We start from the raw sequence: 19,177 nt of genomic DNA on the forward strand, positions 1-19,177 counted from the left end.
CACTTCTTTTGTCGGATTGCATAGCATACCCAAACTATTATGGTTTGGTTTAGGCAGGATTTAAATGATTTTTTTTTGAATTTTAAAAGCTAACTAGTATCATCTCTAAATTGTATTCTTGATTGACAAAGTTTAGTGTGCACCATTTATGTCGAATCTCAACCACCTACCTCTGGTACCAACTTATTTTTACGTACATAATTAATTTGTGAACGTAGATGGTTGATTCTATCTGTAACTGTTGGATTTTGATTGAATTCTTGAAAATAGATATAGCATTCCTAATGATAAAGCAGTGGAAATATATTGGGACAATGGGAAGTGGAGATGTTTTCTGGCGACGCCAAAATGAGTGGAGATTACAAAGAAAAATAAAGAATACAATAAAAATAGTGTTGACGTACGTAACAAATAATATAAAAACGAAATTATATAATGTACAGTGTGATTATACACAATTAAATTAAAGAAGTATAATACTGAGTCACTTCAGGAAAACATAAACGTTAGGGATTCTTAAAACAGCGTCTATATAAACTCACCTCACGCAATTGGAATATATCGATATCGGAAGCTGGTGATACGTATACTTCAATCGAAAACGTGTACGACTATTATGTCATGATGTCGTGCCACGTTTGATTTTTTCGAAAACTTCACCTCTTGGTGATGATTTCACGAGAAATTAGTACGTGTCTCGAAAATTCTGCAAGAAAAGAAGAACTCAAGGAACGAGAATCACCTTCTTCATTATTTCTTGAAAATTCTCCAGACGAGAAATTTCGATTAGGTACAAGCTCTAAATGCAGTTCGCCGTCCACGCAGTTATATGAATTGTATTAGTAGTTGCAACAATGACACCTCATGTATAAAGCAAAAGCAAGGAATAAAAACACTTTGGAAACATCTGGAAAAACTCAGAGAGAAAATAAGTATACAATATGGGTAAATCAAAGTAGAAAATAAATTTAAGAAAAAGAATAGGTAGGTAGGTACATACTTACTCCGCCAAAAATCCTATGGAACCATAAAGAGCCCGTAACCATGACATCACGAAATGAATCATAGAATTGTAAGCAGGGTTGACCACGAAATAGTCACCCTTTTAAAAGTTGTAGCATCAAAATTATGCAACTTTTTATCACTTGATTTATATAAATTCTCACATTAAGACCCGTTTCAGACGGGACACCGGTGTCGTGCTCGATATAATATAGGAGGCCATTGTATTCGAATAAATGGGCCTTTGTTATATAGAGCTCATATTATATATAGAGTTCATATTATAGAGAGAATTCATATTATATAGAGCGCGACACCGGTGTCCCGTCTGAAACGGGCCTAATTCTAAAAGTAAGTCTACTTAAATATAGCATTTAATAATATTATAAAATCAACCTTATATTAAAAATTCATGCGTAGCATCATTATAAATAATTATATATGGCAATTAAAAAGTTAAGCAGCATAAAAGCTAGCCGTAATTCTATACCCAATAAATATCTTATGATTAGTTATTGAACACTTAATTAAGCAAGCACCAGGAAATAAAGCCTTAGTTAAAATAAGTAATACATTTTTTAATTATATGCCTTCACCAATTCGTGTTAAAAATTAAAATTTTTAATTATCATTTAACTGTAAAAGCAAACTAAATTTGAGCCATACAATCAATGTATGTAGGTAGTTTAAGTTAATAATAAGATCTTATATAAATTCAACATATTGGAATTGTATTAAGATTACTTATAGGTACTCTTATTTTCTGTATGCTTCAGTATACATGTTTGAATAATAATATCGCCTAGCAAATAATTTTTCCAAGTCAAAATAATGACCCTACACTGCATGGAATTTTCTTTTTTAACGAAAAAAATAAATGTGTTGTGAATAATTATGATAAAAACCATGGGAAAAATATTTAAAAAAAATATTAACTTTTTGTATTTTTTTTATTCAAATAAACAATATGATGCCAAATGGCATCTGCATGCAATAAGGTGAAGTACATTTTTTTTATTTTTTAAAGATATGAAAATTTTTCAAACAGTTTTTATTTTGTCTTCTCCTTGTCATTCAATGCTCGTTTTCTGAAATTCATTCTGGTAAATAAATTAGAAATTTAGAACCAAATCATTACTGAAGTACACGCAAAAAGCAGTACGTTAATGCATGATGATGCCAAATGGCATCACAAACATTTTTCGAATTATTTCTATATATTTGATATTTAGCATTAAAATGATAATATAATCATAAAGTACATACCTGAGTGTATCACGAAATATTTTTTTTATGTTCTTGAATGGACTTTTTTTGGCTAAAAAACATATTTGAAACAGGTGAATTTCAGGTTTAACCGTTTTCACTTCCGTCAGAGTTTATTTGAAGTTTTGTAATAATTTAGAGACATCTGCTAATTAACTGTACTACTAATTACTTAGTATATTTACTAATGAAACATAGTAAAACATTTCAAAAACGAATTCGTAGATGGGGTTAGTAATATTTGCATTAAAATATCATGATGCCAAATGGCATCACTATGCAGTTTAGGGTTAAGAAATGCCGTAAAGCCGAAGTCCATTTTGTATAGAAAATAAAAATGAATATTAGTAAAAATCGACCATCAAAAACGGGTATATCACGCTTTTTATTTTATTTATTAAGGAAACAAACAGTTACAATATATTGATTACAAAAATTTAAAATATAATAATGTAAAGTTATTGCAACCAGCAAAGTTTCCATGACATACATTATAATATAGTTAAGCCTAACAAGATGGAGAGTAAGAATAATATAAATATAAAGAAATTACATAAGAAAATTACATGAGAAAATTGAGGAAGAATTATGAATAATTAAATTATATACAAAAAAAGTAACATAAAATATATATATATATAAGTATATAATATATCTATTTGTACAAAATTTTGGAGATAGCGCGTTTAAATGAAGCAGGTGAATTATTAAAAGGATCAACGGTGGAGAAATACATACTTACTTATAATTTAAACAAGAGCACCGAATAAAAGAGTTTTGTGCATAATTAGAACCGCTACGACTGATATGGTACAAAGTTTGGTTTGCGTAAATCTTGATGGACAATGGAAACCCACCCTTTTGAGTAGGTTTGGCGAGTCAACAAAACCATTGCTAATTTTAAAAAGAAAATATTGATCAGATAATATAGAACGTCGACTTTCCAAAGATGGTACCATAAAAGTTGCAGTGATCGAAATAGAATTAGATAAATCATAACAGTAAGCTTTTTGACATACCTAGTAACTACCTGATAATATACCTTTTACTAGGTGAACAATAGAATATAATAAAGTCAAAAGACTAAACGTGTATTGTAATCAATGTTAAATAAAGCTTTTATTCTTATTTTTATTAATTAAATCAATATAATTATATAAAACCAATAGAAGGTGTCACTGTAAAAAGGTTCTATATGCAAAAACAAAAATGTTCAGGAGAGAATAAAAACACTTAGCGAAATAAATTCAACAATTTCAAGGTTTTATGTGTCTATTTTGAAAGATTAAGATTTTCACACGAAATTGAGCAAATAATAAAAAGATTAAAAAAAAAATTATGTAGGTAAACCTATCAAATTGTACACCGCATGTAGACCCCTTTTCCATGTTGGCCAACCTTTTCGAACGAATATTGATAAGAATTGTGACGATATTATGAACATGAAATTCCCCACGCTGTATATAATATTATTATAAGTACTGTTATATAGGCCATTTAAATACAATAAAATCGCTTCTGATACCAATGTATTATAACATAGACCTTTTTTTATAGGGACGCCTTCAATTATTGATGTAAGAACATTATTTCTTTTTCTAGATGCTTTTATGGATACCTCGCATTTACTATCGAGGTTTCTCTGAGGACTTTGGCACGAAAACTACTCTACTTGATGCTAAGTCAAAATAAATTTATTCTGACTTAGAAAAATGCCTTTTGAAAACAATTATTCGTTTACGCGAATCGGATATTGCCGATTTGAATTTGGCTAGGGCCTATGATACCATCTTGCAAAAACCCTGGACAATTCGTTGTTGTGCAAGGCGATGGTGATTCTAATGAATACTTTTTCATTGCATTCATTGCGAACTGAGAACTGAGATATATGGCCGTGATTTTCCCGTAAAAATATTTATTATTAGTGTTTCTGTAAATTATCTTTTAAAATTTACACTCAATTTTGTTTCAAAAGCAACCAAGTCTCCAATTTAATATCAAATACAGCCAAGTACCGTATACAGAAAAATAATATGAAACTTTCAAATTAATAATCTTTGGCATCTGAAAAAGAAGTGAAACAAACTAAGGCTATGTTTGATTTAAAAGCTTCAGATACTTTTAATTTAATTATATTATTAAATTATGAATATCTTACCATCAAAAAGGAGGCAATGAGGAGAGAACCGAATTTGCAGACACTCTGACGGTCTGCCGATGGGCCGAATTTAGATTCAAAACTTGTTTTAAAGCGACGCATTTGCTCTTTTTATATTAATCTATCAGACCAAAGACAGTGTGGTCAAAATTATTTAACAACATTTTTCTGCTGCTGAAGTGGTGCATATCGCCACTGTATCACGATTGTTACCACTACTGGATGAAGGCATCCTCTAGCTCCATCCACTTTTTCACGGTCACTAGTTCTTCGCTGTCCCGTACATTATAGTGAACATTATGAATTTGTCTATCCAGCGGATTTTGTGGTGTCTCGGTGGATGCTTAGCCTTGAGTAGGTACAACTGCATAACGGCGTTATGTGTGGAAAAGATTGAGATTAATTTGTAGCTAGGTTTGTTTGTCCGTATTTTTTTAGCTTTGTTTCTTATATATTGTATATGTATCATTAAGAACATTTATTTTAATTTAGTCTCTGTGCCATTCTCTCCCATGGCATTTTTTTAAAAATTACGTCTTTCATTTGACTATTCTGATGTTTTACATACATACGTAGGTCTTCGTGATACACTCTATTAAGACTGAGTGTAGTGCGGGGCGGTTTGGTTTGTAGGGTCCAAGTTTGTGTTGTAGCTACTCGTATCTTAATCAGTATATCACTTCTCTGCTTCTTTTTCATTCATTTAGGTTCCATCTTTATCTCGATATAAGAATGTTTGTTTCAACATAATTGTATATAATATACTTTCTAATACATTAGTTAGCAGTAACACTATTGGTAATTGATGTCAGTTATTTTACTTTGAACGGTTCGAATCCTGGGTCTGGCGAAAAATCACATCTCAATTTAAATTCATATGTTGTTACTTTAAATATTTAGCAAATAAAAAATTAGACAAATAACGAGTTGCTGGTTGTATTTACTAGCGTTGTTATTTTTATTTTGTACTATTATTTTCTGATAAAATAATGAATAAAGTCAGGCAACATACATTTCATTATAATTGCCATCTCAAGACAGGACACACCACGTGCAGCAACATTTGGAAACTCAAAGTTAATTCGAATATTTTCGTACGTTATCGGTAATTTTCGACACGACCGAGCCCAATAATTAGTAATTGTTCCAATTTGGTCACGATACCAAGACACGACTGAAAAGTGACTTTTCACTTTCGGGGGCGATCGCGATAGCCTTATGCGTCAGTTACATTGAGCTACTTTACGAGCTGTTTGTTGACGAATTTAAAAGCGGGCAATAAAGCTACTGCGATTGTGATGATGACACAAAACTTTACATTCGCTGAGAAGCCAACAAGCTAGCGACTATTTTGACAGAACGTAGTTCGTTTTTTACCGGGAGGTCGCTACTACGCTCTACTGCGCTGACGCAGTATTCCCACACGCCGGCGTGTAGCTTATAAAGTTGACCGGCTTTCAACTTTTCTCGGTAGATTGTTTACAATCTGCTTGTTAGCTTGTTCGATGATGACACTGGGCGACTTTACAGGCAGATTGTAAATTCACCAACAAGCAGCTCGTAAAGTAGCTCAATGTCATTGACGCATAAGAATCTGCCAATGTACCTAATTTAAACTTAATAACTTATTTAATTGTATAATATTAATATAATATAGTCCTCGTCGCCCATTCTATAGTGATATAATATTATTATGTAACCATGTATAAGATTCTATCCAAATGTAACTTACTTGTTTAAAAAAAATAAAATTGTCCCTATGTGAGAAATGCAGTTATTTCTATGAAATCTCGCTTGATCATCTGCTATGTTTAAATTAGTTCACATAACGACTTTAGTTTGCACTTCTTACTGTATTTAAAACCAATAATTTTATTTAAAATAGAGTCATCAATTTTGTGGCACACTGTACATGTTATCAAATAATATGGGTATATATAAAAAATATTATTAATCAACAAGTTTCATTTTATTATACAAATAGTAATCCAATTTATTCAGATGTTTAAATAAAACGTATAAAATAAAATATTAATTTAATTTTTAAATAAAGAATTATCTTTGATGTGTGGCTTATATTGTCGCAGTGGTGTAGTGTTGGATTCACACAATATTTAAACAATTACTGAAAGGATTTTGACGACTAAGCCGGGTCGCATATCTAAACTCGTCTCGACTGCAACACGTCGAATATGTCGATGTGATTTTGTTGGTATTTGCACAAAAAATGCGATATATTAGTTTGAAAGTGACCTGTTGTCGCAAGTAACAAATTTCACTCGATACAAACCACTTGTTCTTGGTATTGCGGTTACGTTAGTGAGTCTATGAATAAACATCAGACCTGTATGTATAACTGCGAGCTGTTGCATCCACAAGTGGTTATCAAATCCACGTGGCGTAACGGTGATAATAATTAGGATCGTTAGTGTCCGTTTGTGTTGTCCGTGTTGACTTTAATACATGCCATATCGTAATATTAAAGAAAACACTGGATGCCCCATAAAATTCTTTTAGTTATATTCATTTATGCGTGATTTATAATATGCTATATTGTATGTTCTCCAATAACGGAGGCCCTCCAGTTGATAGAGCCCATAAGTCCATATGCAGGGGTGCGTCAAGGAGGGTTTTAGAGGTACGAAAAACTAAGATTAAAGGGGTGGCAAAAGTCCCAATAACCAGTTTCTAAAAAATGAACCAAGTAATAAAGGTACCCGTACCTACCTACATTATTTCAAGAAAAAAAATAATTTGTCTCATGAGCTTGTTTCAAGGATAATAAAAAGTCGCCTGCAGTGCAATTTTCTTCAATAAACAATATTATATTAACTTAGGCTTCCGTTCCATATCGATTTGCATTATAATTCAGAATATTATTTTATTTAATAGGTAAAATAAAACTTTTGTTTGAGTTTTGCTATATTTCCAGTAAAATTTTTTTATTTTTAATTTGGGGGCGGTAATTATTATCTTGCACCCGGGCGGCAGACACCCTTGGCGTATCTCAGTCCATACCTTAACTCATTTAGAGCTGACAACGCGACTGGCGCTCGGCCATTGGATACTATTTTTTTTCCGACCATGTCCGATCCTAATAGGATCATATGGGCCTCCACAGAGTAGAGGTTTGTATTAACAGATTTTGTTTTTTACGAGAAATGGATGTCAGCCACTTGCTTAACCTATTAGGTCCATACCCTGACTCATACACAAATTGAAAAAACAATTTGTATACTTGTCAGACCCAGGACTTGAACCTGAGACCCACGGCGTGATAGTCCAACGATTAAGCTGCGCGGCCACCGTGGGTGTCACTATTAGCATGATAATTAAATGCCTGTGTTATATAATTAGTAATTAACTGGTCAGCAGTGAATGTGTCGTTCTGATTTCCCACCATTTGGTCAGTGTTGGAAACGGTAACAATCAAACTACAGTGAACATAGCTACTAACAAAATTCGTATTGCGCATGCGTCGAACTTTATTAAAGTGTCTACAAGTTACTGTATAATATTTTAAAACAATCCCATTATTAATATTATTTGCTACACCACTGTCTTATATTATAATAGACATCTGTCATAAAGTAATAATTAAAAAAAAATACCTATATTTTATTTTATTGAAAATTTCAAAACAGCTTTGTAAATTCACGTCAAATTCTTCATCATTGCCATTTAAAGTCATTCAAAAAAGAAATGTCTCACGACGACATTGCAATTATTGTTCTTCTTCTTTGAATATATCCACGGCCCAACTGGAGCATAATATCATTAGCCCATTTCTATATTGTTGTAAGGGACAATTCATTTTATTATTTTCCATCAGTTATCATAAATTTAATGTGTATAGTTTTGGTCCATCTTCAACACGTATTAGTATATCTTCTAATATATAAAAATCAATATTTGTTTGTTTGTTTGTTCGTATGTTATGCGCTGCCATACCGTTCATCCGATTGCGATAAAACTTTGTCAACTTATTGCTTGCACTTGCGCGAAGAGTATAGGCTGTATCTTATATATATAAAAATGAATGTCTGTCTGTCTGTCTGTCCCGTGTGTGATCCTAAACCATTCATCCGATTGCGATGAATTTTTGGTAAATGGTTGTATGCACACCCGCAAAGGTTTCTGAATTAGAAAAATCATCATCTTCTTCTTCTTCTTCATTATATTTTCTTTTATTCGTATGGTTTCTATACCATTCATCTAATTGCGATGAAACTTTCGTCAGTTATTGTACGCACACCCGCAAAGGTTTCTAAATTAGAAAAACCATCTTCTTCTTCTTCTTCATTATATCTTCTTTTATTCGTATGGTTCCTATACCATTCATCCGATTGCGATGAAACCTTCGTCAGTCGTTGTGGTAACACCCGGAAAGGTTTCTGAATTGGTACAACCACTTCTTCTTCTTCATTATATCTTATTTTATTCGTATGGTCCCTATACCATTCATCCGATTGCGATGAAACTTTCGTCAGTAATTGTGCTAATACCCGCGAAGGTTTCTGAATTAGTACAACCAACTTCTTCTATTCGTATGCGTTCCTATACCATTCATGCGATTGCAATGAAACTTTGGTGAGTTGTCGTGCGCATGCCCACAAAGATTTCTGAATTAGAAAATCATTTTCTTTTACTATTCGTATGCGTTCTTATGCCATTCATCCGATTGCAATGAAACTTTGGTTAGTTGTCGTGCGCATGCCCACAAAGATTTCTGAATTAGAAAATCTTCTTCTTCTTCTATTCGTATGCGTTCCTATACCATTCATCCGATTGCGATGCAACTTTTGTCAGTTGTTGTGCGCACACCTGCGAAGGTTTTTAAATTAGTATCATATAAAATGCAAAGTGTGTTGTTTGTTTTTTCCATCCAATTTTAATTTTTTTTACTACATATTAATAACAATAATAACGTGTGCATATTTTGGATTCGATTTTAATTTAGTGTTCTTTTGTTTGAGCTTTACTCCTATTAGAATTATTTTCATATTGCCATATTGTATTACACAGATATTTTAATATTAAAAAAATAATTACCTCTTATTATTTTTTAAATATCTAAGATAAATATAACCACGAAGCAACCCTGTGCGAAGCCGGCTACTTCAGCTAGTTCATAATAAAAATATCATATAAATGTATTTCATATCATAACTTACATATTCCAAAAAGTTTTGAGATAATCGCAAAAAACCACCAAAGCACTGTTTTTTTGTAATTAAAAGAAATTTATTGAATTCTCTTGCATATTAATGAGTGAGTGAGTTTATTTACATTACATTTTTAAATATTCGCGTACAGACACTTAGTACACTATAAGAAATGGAGCTCCTTGGTTTGTTAGAAAAGCTTCAGCGCTCGAAATGGAAAGGTTTTCCGAACCGGAGCACTCGACAGTTTTTTTAAGATATTTACTTTGTTATCAAATTTTATGTGAATTTTATGAAAATAAGTGTGCTAGATTTTCTATTATAAATGACCTATATATTATCTCAGATGATCAAATTATTTTTTTCCGCGAGACAGCGATAATTTTACCGATTTCACGAACAGGAACGGCGCTCCGGTCCATTTCGAGCCCTGCTTTGGTGACAGAACTCACATTGTTCATGTGAGTTATGACACCAACACGTCGCTATAGGATTTGTTTCCCGAATATCCATTTTTGTCGAAATCGACATTTTAATGCAGTTCAATTTCTTTTATCGAACTCTTCCGAAATCATTTATAAAAACAATATATTTTTATCTAGGAACAGAGATATTTTTTTAAAAAACCCGAATACGCCATGTTAAGTTACAATTACTCCGTGGTGTTCTCCCGAATGTCCAACTATTCGTACCTGAATATCCAAGTTAATTTCGGTCGAAATATATCTCTGGCTGAGTGTTTATTTCCCGAATATGACTTTAGCCAATCAAACCGCGCTCATGCCGTGCATCTCGCTCCCACATTCACGCTGTCTAGCTCTAAAACAATCACGCCCACTTTCATATTTTTCCGCCGTCTGGAGACTTCTTTCAAATTTCGTCTTATTGATATCGTTTTTAACGTTACTATTGTTTTAATAGTGAATTCATCAAATTTGAAGAGATCATTCATAGCTGATACATCACCAGTTCGCCCTGAACTTACAATAGAGTTGTGGAAGTGAGTATTTTAACCTAAATAACTGCATTTTGTTTTGATAAATGACACAAAATCCCAACGGTTATATGAATTCTACAGTATGACCCGGCAACTACTATGACGTAAAAAATAATTATTATTTCAAATTATTATTAATCAAACATTGTTTGTCTTTATTTTACTTTTAATCTAGGTATTTCTATGAAAATAAAGGCGATGCTATTATTTATTTTTGAATGCGCTGATAATTAATATTTTAATTTAATATGTATGTTAGTAACTATTTATTTGGTGGATATTATATACTTAGGATATTGGTACCTACCTAATATTAGCAGCCAATGGTAATTAATTTATACATGCTATTATTTTGTGTTGTTGTTCCTTACAATAGTAAATATATAATATTTATTTGGTGGTTTGTAATAAGTTTAATTGTCAACTATAGAAATATATATATATAATAATACACAAATATATATAAATAGATTTTTTTTTTTTTGGAAAAAGTATTAATATAAAATTGTTGGCAAGTACGAGTAAGTACCATCATAAAATATTGGAGAAATGACCGTGACGTGGGTTAGTAATTGAAGTAGTAGATACCTTATAATATATTTTATCAGAAGTGATTTAAAAAAAATATGTAAGTATGTTCAATTATTAGAATGGTACATTCTTAAATCTTGTGAAATATTCGTTCAATAAAAAAATAGTTAATTACTTAAAAACTATTTTATTACTTAATCCGAAAAAAAACCGAAAAAATCGATTGCCGCGTGTTATTATTACATACGAACTTGGGTAATTACGATCATTAAGTATTTAAATAGTAGAGGTAATTATTAACAATTATCGTGTAAATAAATATAACATTTGAGGCGCGACTTTTTGACCACTCAGTAATCTGTGGGCCGTGCAGCAATACGCTACGGTCTTAAATCCCGAACGTCCATGTTTTGTCCCGAATATCCATTATTCTGAGAGATCGCTAAAAATTTCCCGAATATCCACAGTGAGTACTTGTAAATAAAACGCATTTTCTGTGCATTTAATGATTTATACCAGTATATTATTCTTGGAATCTATTCTTAGATAATGTTGCAATCATACAGTATAGAAAGAATGATTGATACATCTACTGATATTAAAATATACGACAGTGAAATTTGTTTTTCGTCTCCTGTAAAATTGACATTTGGTCTATTCGGGAAACAAATCATATAGCGACGAACAGTCAACTTTGTCAACAATTTTCACACGGTTTAAAATGACTTTTGATTCCCAAATGTTTTTATTTATATAGATTAATGCCTTTAAAATCACTTTATTCTCACTATATTCAACTCAAAAATGACAAAATTTCAAAATGTGAGTTATGACTCTAGTCGACTAATTTGGATTGTGTTATAATTATGTTACTGTATTACGTCGCTAGTACAGAAGCGAAAAAAGTAGGCTGTGGAAATACGAAATAAATAGTGCACACTAAACTTTTGTCAGTCATACTCATTAGTTCAATGTACCTACTAAAATAGAAATTGCAGATGTTTTTTTAAATTCTATTAAACTCTACCTAAAGCAAACCATAATAGATATTAGATTAAAAATATTATTTTATCTATTATCGTTTCGTTACGGCAGGGCTTAATCGAATTTTAAAAAATCTGCAATTTCTTAGTTATGGTTTGATCAGGGAACAGAGAATTATTGAGAACTGAAATACTTAACGGGTGTGGAGTAACAGACAACCGATCTTTGAGTGTGGAAGAATATGGGATAAACTTAAACACGTGTCAAGAATACGTCATTATAAGTTTGTCCTTCGTTCTGATAACTGCTCTCGATTTATGCACTGTCGCTTATTCAATATTGGTGTATTTGGAGGTTGCAACACAAACTATTGCACGGCTATAATGTGTGTTTCATTTTCGCAGGACACTCACACATTCAAAACCCTGCTTCAAAATATAGTGTATTGGGGTATAGCATATCTGAATTCTATTTATTGATCTGTTCTGTGGGTTTGGTTTAGACAGGGTTGAATTAAATTTAAAAAAAAATTGTATTCTAACATATTATTTCAATGAAAATTTATAATAATGTGTGACTAGCAAAGCTTAGTGTGCACTATTTATGTCATATCTCTATAGCCTACCTCCACCCTTTGTTACCGGGTTACGATAACTATTCATCATCATCATCATCATCATCAGCCTGAATCTATCCACTGCTGGGTGAAGGCTTCTTCAAGCTGCTTACACTTCTCTCGGTCCTGTGTATTGCGTTGCCACGTACTTCAGCAGAACTTTGTCATTTCATCGATCCAGCGGCCTCTAGGTATACCTTTCGGACGTTTTGTACTTCTTGGATACCACTGGATGACTACATTTGTCCAACGATTGTCTCTTCTTCGAGCTATGTGTCCAGCCCATCTACATTTAAGGTTTTTAATAAACTCTATTACATCGCAAACCCTTGGCTGCTTCCTTATCCACTCATTTCTCTTTTTGTCTTTTCGCGTTATGCCCAGCATGTACCTCTTCATACCACGTTGTGCTACTCAAAGTTTCTGGATCTCTCTTTTACTTAGGGTCCATGTTTCACACGCATATGTGATCACGGGAAGCACACACGTGTTGAACACTTTGTGCTTTAGGCACAGTGGAAGATCACTTTTGAAGACATTATTCAGGCGGCCAAAAGCACTCCAGCCTAGCTTTGCTCTGCGAACAATTTCATCAAATATACATCCATCTATAGATATTTGTTGTCCCAGATAGATGTAGCTTTTCACCTGTTCAAGCTGAGTGCCATTGACGAAGATTTTTGGCCAGCAAAGCAGCTGAACATGACTTTCGTCTTTGTTATTTTCAAACCTATTTTGTTGCTTACTTTAGCAAGTTCCTGCATTCAGCTTTGGAGGTCTTCTGAGTCTTTTGAGAGAAAATTTTCTCAAAAGACGATAACTATTATCGTATAGTGATTATTTTCATGTTGACACAAATAGATAACTCCTTAACTGCCTGCCTGTCTAACGCGTGTTATACTTGCTCCGTGCTACGTTGCTCGCTGCTACGTGCTACGCTGCTACATGTTACGCTGCTACATGCTACGTGCTACGTGGCCTCCATATTTCTCCGTTATTCCATTAAACAAACCATACATAATTTTAGATATTTTGTAGATAAACAGATATTTGTTGATCTTCTATTTGATTATCTACTATGGCTGGGATTGGGCAAGGTTTAATTGTTTTTTTTTTAAACTAACAAACACTAGGTTTTCTACAGTCTAAACATTATAGTCTTAGTTAATTACGTTATCACAACGTTTTTATTAGCTCGTATTCTTGTTTGTCCGGTGGTTGTTTGTCCAGTACAAATCTTGCAATCCATTTTTAACTAACTTCCCAACTAGCTAGACATTTGAAACTTTAAGAATATATCAGAACACGATGACAATGCTTTCTTTTAATACTTTTAGCCATCTTTAAGCAGAATTGAATTCATTTTCAGTTAATTCTGTTTTGGATGGAAAGTTATTTCAGAAAAATTCGTAAAAAGTAAAAGACTATTATTGGTTACTAAGGGGGTGGTCCTAGCAACTAAATTATTAATATATACGTGCGTTACTATGGAAATCAAAATGACATTAGAGTATTCTATATTTTTTTCTTTGTTTGTTTTTTATTTACTTCATATCAAGTACAAGTTTCAGCATATTGAGCATAATAATTCAACATAAAATTTAAAAACGTTGTAGGTATATTATAAAAAGTTCTTTTTATTTTGTAATTATTTTTTTTTTCAAATGTGATTTTTTCTAGTTACATATCTGAGGTGTTTTCAAGTTATGTATGCTCAATATATATGGAATGTTACATTCTCAAATTTTGTTAATTATTCGTTCAATAAAAGAATTGTTTTATTAAAAACAAATACATTAGACTGACAAAGTATAGTGTGCACTATTTATGTCGGATCTTAACAGCATACCTCCACTCTTCGCCACTGTGCTACGATAACTATTATTGCATAATAATTATTTTCGTTTTGACATTAATAGATGACTCCCTATTTACCTATCGTATGTCGTGTGATATGCCCATAAAATCTATTACTCGCTGCTACGTTTCTACGTGCTACGTTGCTACGTGCTACGCTGATAGTGCTACGTTTCCTTATCATAGCATCTAGTAACACTGACAAAAAATACTTATATTATATTTAAGAAATAAGGAAATTTATTAAACTTAGTAGCAAGTTAATGACACAATTTGTGTTGGTGTCTGGTGTCGCTATACCTACTAGTTTTGTCATTAACAGCGAACCAATCGAACGTGTGACCCATTATAAATATTTAGATACATAAAAAATAGGACCAGTCTCAGGATGAGACGCCTCCTTAGCAACGAGACCTTATGTGTCAATTACATTGAGCTACTTTACGAGCTGCTTGTTGGCAAATTTACAACCTGCCTGTAAAGTCACCCAGTGTCATCATTGAACGAGCTAACAAGCAGATTGTAAACAATCTACGTAGAAAAGTTGAAATCCGGTCAACTATACACGCTACACGCCAGCGTGTGAGCCTACTGCGTCTGCGCAATAGAGCGCAGTAGCAACCTCCCGGTAAAAAAACGAACTACGTTCTGTCAAAATAGTCGCTGGCTTGTGGTTTCTCAGCGAATGGAAAGTTTTGTGTGTCATCATCACAATCGCAGTATCTGAATCGCCCGCTATTAAATTCGCCAACAAACAGCTCGTAAAGTAGCTCAATGTAATTGACGCATTAATCTAGGTCTGAGACTGCGTATGGTACGTTGTTATGTTCTCTCAATTCTTTTCTATGGTATGGAAGTATGGACGCTAAACCAAGAGATGTCACGGAGTCTTGAAGCTTTCGAGATGTGGCTGTATAGATGCATCCTCAAAATTCCTTGGACTGACAGGGTGACAAATGTTGAAGTACTCAATCGAATGGGGAAGGACCGAGAAGTTCTGCGTAGTATCAAAACCAGGAAACTACAGTACCTCGGCCACATTATGAGAGGACAAAAGTACAGCATTCCCTAACTTGTCATTCAAGGAAAGATCAACGGTAAGCGTAGCAGAGGACGGCGCCGCATTTCGTGGCTTAAAACCTCCGTCATTGGTACGAGTGCAGCTCCACTGAACTGTTCCGGGTAGCAGACGACAAAGATAAGATCGCCTTGATGGTGGCCGACCTCCGCTAGGGGATGGCACAATAAGAAGAAGTAGCAAGTAGGTAGGTACTAATATGCATCTATTAATAGAAAATTAATATAAACACTTCTTGAATCGAATAAAATTGGAACATTACTGTATGCAGTGTTCTACTAACAATACGTCATTTTTATCACGTTTTTATTAGCTCGTATTCTTGTTTGTCCAGTACAATTATTTTTGTTGTTTGTCCAAGATTTGTATTGGACGATTCAAGATTTTTAACTAACTTCCCGACTAATTTCAAATCTCTAGACATTTGAAACTTTTAGAATATATCAGAACACGATGACAATGCATTCTTTTAATACTTTTAGCTATCTTTAAGCAGAATTTAATTCATTTTCAGATAATTCTGTTTTCTATGGAAAGTTATTTCGGAAAAAAATCGTAAAAAGTAAAACACTATTATTGTTTGCTAAGGGAGTCCTAGCAACTAAATTATTAATATATACGTGCGTTACTATGGAAATCAATATGAAATGTCAAAATGACATTTCAGTATTTTATATTTATTCAGTATTTCTATCAAGTACAAAAAAAAGTATTTATTAATACATAGAATTATCAAGTTTATATGATTCAACAGAAAATTTAAAAACGTGGTATTTAAAAAGTTATTTTTATCTTGTAATTATTTATCCCAATGCTATATTATGTTGATCACTTTATATTTCAACATCTAACGGTAAACAGTGATACGGAAAAATTTAATACGTACCTACAACACAGACATGGACCCTCCAAACCAACCGCCCCGCACCACACTCGGTCTTAATCGAGGAATACCTACATTGAAGTTAATGGCCCCACCTAACCACACCCGTCCCGCACCACACCCGGTCTTAATCAGGCGTATCATGGAATCCTACGTTTGGTGTGAAGTATCATTTTTATTTTTATGACTGGGAACGTCTAAGGAGTAGTTACCTAAGACTAAGGTCACCATGCACTCAAATATGCTTTGACTGAATTTACATGACTTTAAGGTAAGGTAACCACGGGCATGGCCCCACATCCTGAAGCGGAGCCCCAGGCTAAATTGAATTATGGAGTTGTCGGGTATCGATACACAATTAAAAATTGCACTGTTCGATCACATAATTTTAAATAATAATATAATTCAATTCAATTTCAATTCAATTCAATTCAATTTATTTATTTTTAACATATTGTGGACATCACAAATTATAAGTTTAAGACGTTCACAACATGACATTTAGAAACAAAGAAATATAAAACAGTATTACATAAAAAAGAGATAGATAGTATGTTATTAAACAGTAAAAATATGTACATACAAAAATATTAATTAGATAGGTACATGGAAGGACACCGGATGAGTTAAGCAGACCCTATTTTAAAAATTTATATAATAACGTCCACCTATACTCATCCTCACGTAGGTGGAATATATCAACACCCGAAGCAATTTCGTTGAACATAGTTATCGCCCTCCCAATAATTGGCATTACCAGTGGCAGGTTGGTTCTGCACCTTGGGAGAATAAACAACTGATATTCTCTATTTATAAGATAGTTATCAGAGACACACAGGTCAACACTGCCCAGAATGGCAGAGTTCTCATTTATACCTCGTATAAGTCGAAAAAAATACGTAGCTAAATAAAGATTTCTTCTAAATTGCAAACTGCAGTATGTAAGCATGCCTAAGAGAAAGTCAGTTGGATAAAGCCACGGATAGTATCCGTACAACCTCAAATAAAGGAGTCTCAAGAATTTCTTCTGAACCCTCTCCACCATACTCATTACTTCTTTACTATTAGAGCAAATTTGTGATGTGTGTTTATCTCACTTATTTGGTCGACTTGCCACGCCGGGCCCTTCCTGAGCCCGGGCCCCCAGGCTAGAGCCCTGTCAGCTCCCTCCTTGTGGGAGACATGCCCACGGGAGAGATGAGCACGTACAGCCAATATTAAAAATTGTAGTAAGTAATAAATTAAAGCTAATACAAAACTGCCGAATATTCTAAGTGAAGAGATCTTCACGTTGGCAGTATGACGCCGCAAATTTTCTAAATGCAATAAAATTGGCTTTTGTGGCGACCAGGTCGGACGGTTCGATGGGCTCAACAGATGGTTGAACCTACTTGAGCATATCTTTGCTTTTTGTAGACGTTTTAGGTCATTCGAGGTATACGTACAATTTATATGTAACTATTTTATGCTTAATTTAATAATATAAAAATATTAAATATATATCAGACTGAGATTGAAGGCCACTTGTGGGTTGTTCCCCAATGCTGTGCATACTATTGTGATTTGACAGTTATACCACTGGGTTGAATTAATGTGTGTTTTTTTATGTTTTAGGTACAAGCAAAACTAGACATGAACAAGTACACGTTGGGCATGATGCTGAGCAGGCAAATACTTTGGGACAGATAAAAGACGCTGATCGTCAACGGAAAAAATATTAGGACCAACGCTCACAAACAACGGGAATAGGACAACTGGACGCCAGGACAATTGGACGCCGCACTGTCGTAGACACGTATACAGAACCTAGACGAGGAATTTTAATCAGTTTATATCTACTACTTAGTAGTTTTAATTCATTTTACTCTTAATATAATGTTTTTTTTATTGCGGATTGAGAAAAACCATGCCTAAGGCTTTATATAAAATAAAAAACTCTTTTTTCGTTGGAACTTAAACATATGCACGATTAAATCTTTATTTACCCATGCGTATTTAAATTCTCACCAACTATTAAATCATATTATTAATATAATAATTTAAATATAAATGATGATATTAAAAATAAAAATTAAAGTTCCTATAAGTACTGTCACCAGACAAAAAAAGAAAAGACTCCGGCGCGACAGTTTCAAATTCTAGATCAACAATTTAACATTAATATCGAAACGCCTCCCAACTAAAAGGTTGCACAGCCCTGCAGTACAAACGGAACGCTTCAAGCATTGTTGTTGCGAACGCATTTTTTTTACGCGAAGTCCCTTTGCAGATACCTGCATCCGACCTTGAGCAAGGCGGATGGACAGAAGGCCCGTTAGTTAGCCGAATAACTTCCCCTCACCCCACAGCCGTGGCGGTCGTCCCACGTCTCATTACCAACCAACAGGCTTTTTGGAAAAAGATAGCCAGTTGTCAACCGACCCCTAAATATATTGGAGGTAGGGAAATCGTCCCCAAAACGAACGCGCCGCTTCTGCGGGCAGCGGCGTGGTTGTTGATATAAGCTGGATAATATGTTCTCTAAATTGTGATCAGTATACCCTTTACCTATAATGTGGTTATATTAATTCCCATAATTATCGCGTCCCCGATAAAGTGCTCCGACGCCGACCTCTCCATTGTGTGAACACGTTCATGTGT

At 33.5% G+C, this 19,177-nt stretch overlaps 1 long non-coding RNA gene across 1 annotated transcript; it reads left to right on the plus strand.

The window, feature by feature from the left end:
* Nucleotides 1–8,115: 8,115 nt before the first annotated feature.
* Nucleotides 8,116–18,523, plus strand: LOC147076521 (uncharacterized). The gene is made up of 3 exons (XR_015069525.1): nt 8,116–8,224; nt 15,662–15,841; nt 18,152–18,523. It is a non-coding gene; the product is annotated as an uncharacterized LOC147076521 (long non-coding RNA).
* Nucleotides 18,524–19,177: the final 654 nt, after the last annotated feature.

Source organism: Rhyacophila brunnea, unplaced genomic scaffold (assembly GCF_057557595.1).
Source record: "Rhyacophila brunnea isolate RB1 unplaced genomic scaffold, BYU_Rbru_1.0 scaffold_13, whole genome shotgun sequence".
In the NCBI taxonomy this organism is placed as follows: domain Eukaryota; kingdom Metazoa; phylum Arthropoda; class Insecta; order Trichoptera; family Rhyacophilidae; genus Rhyacophila; species Rhyacophila brunnea.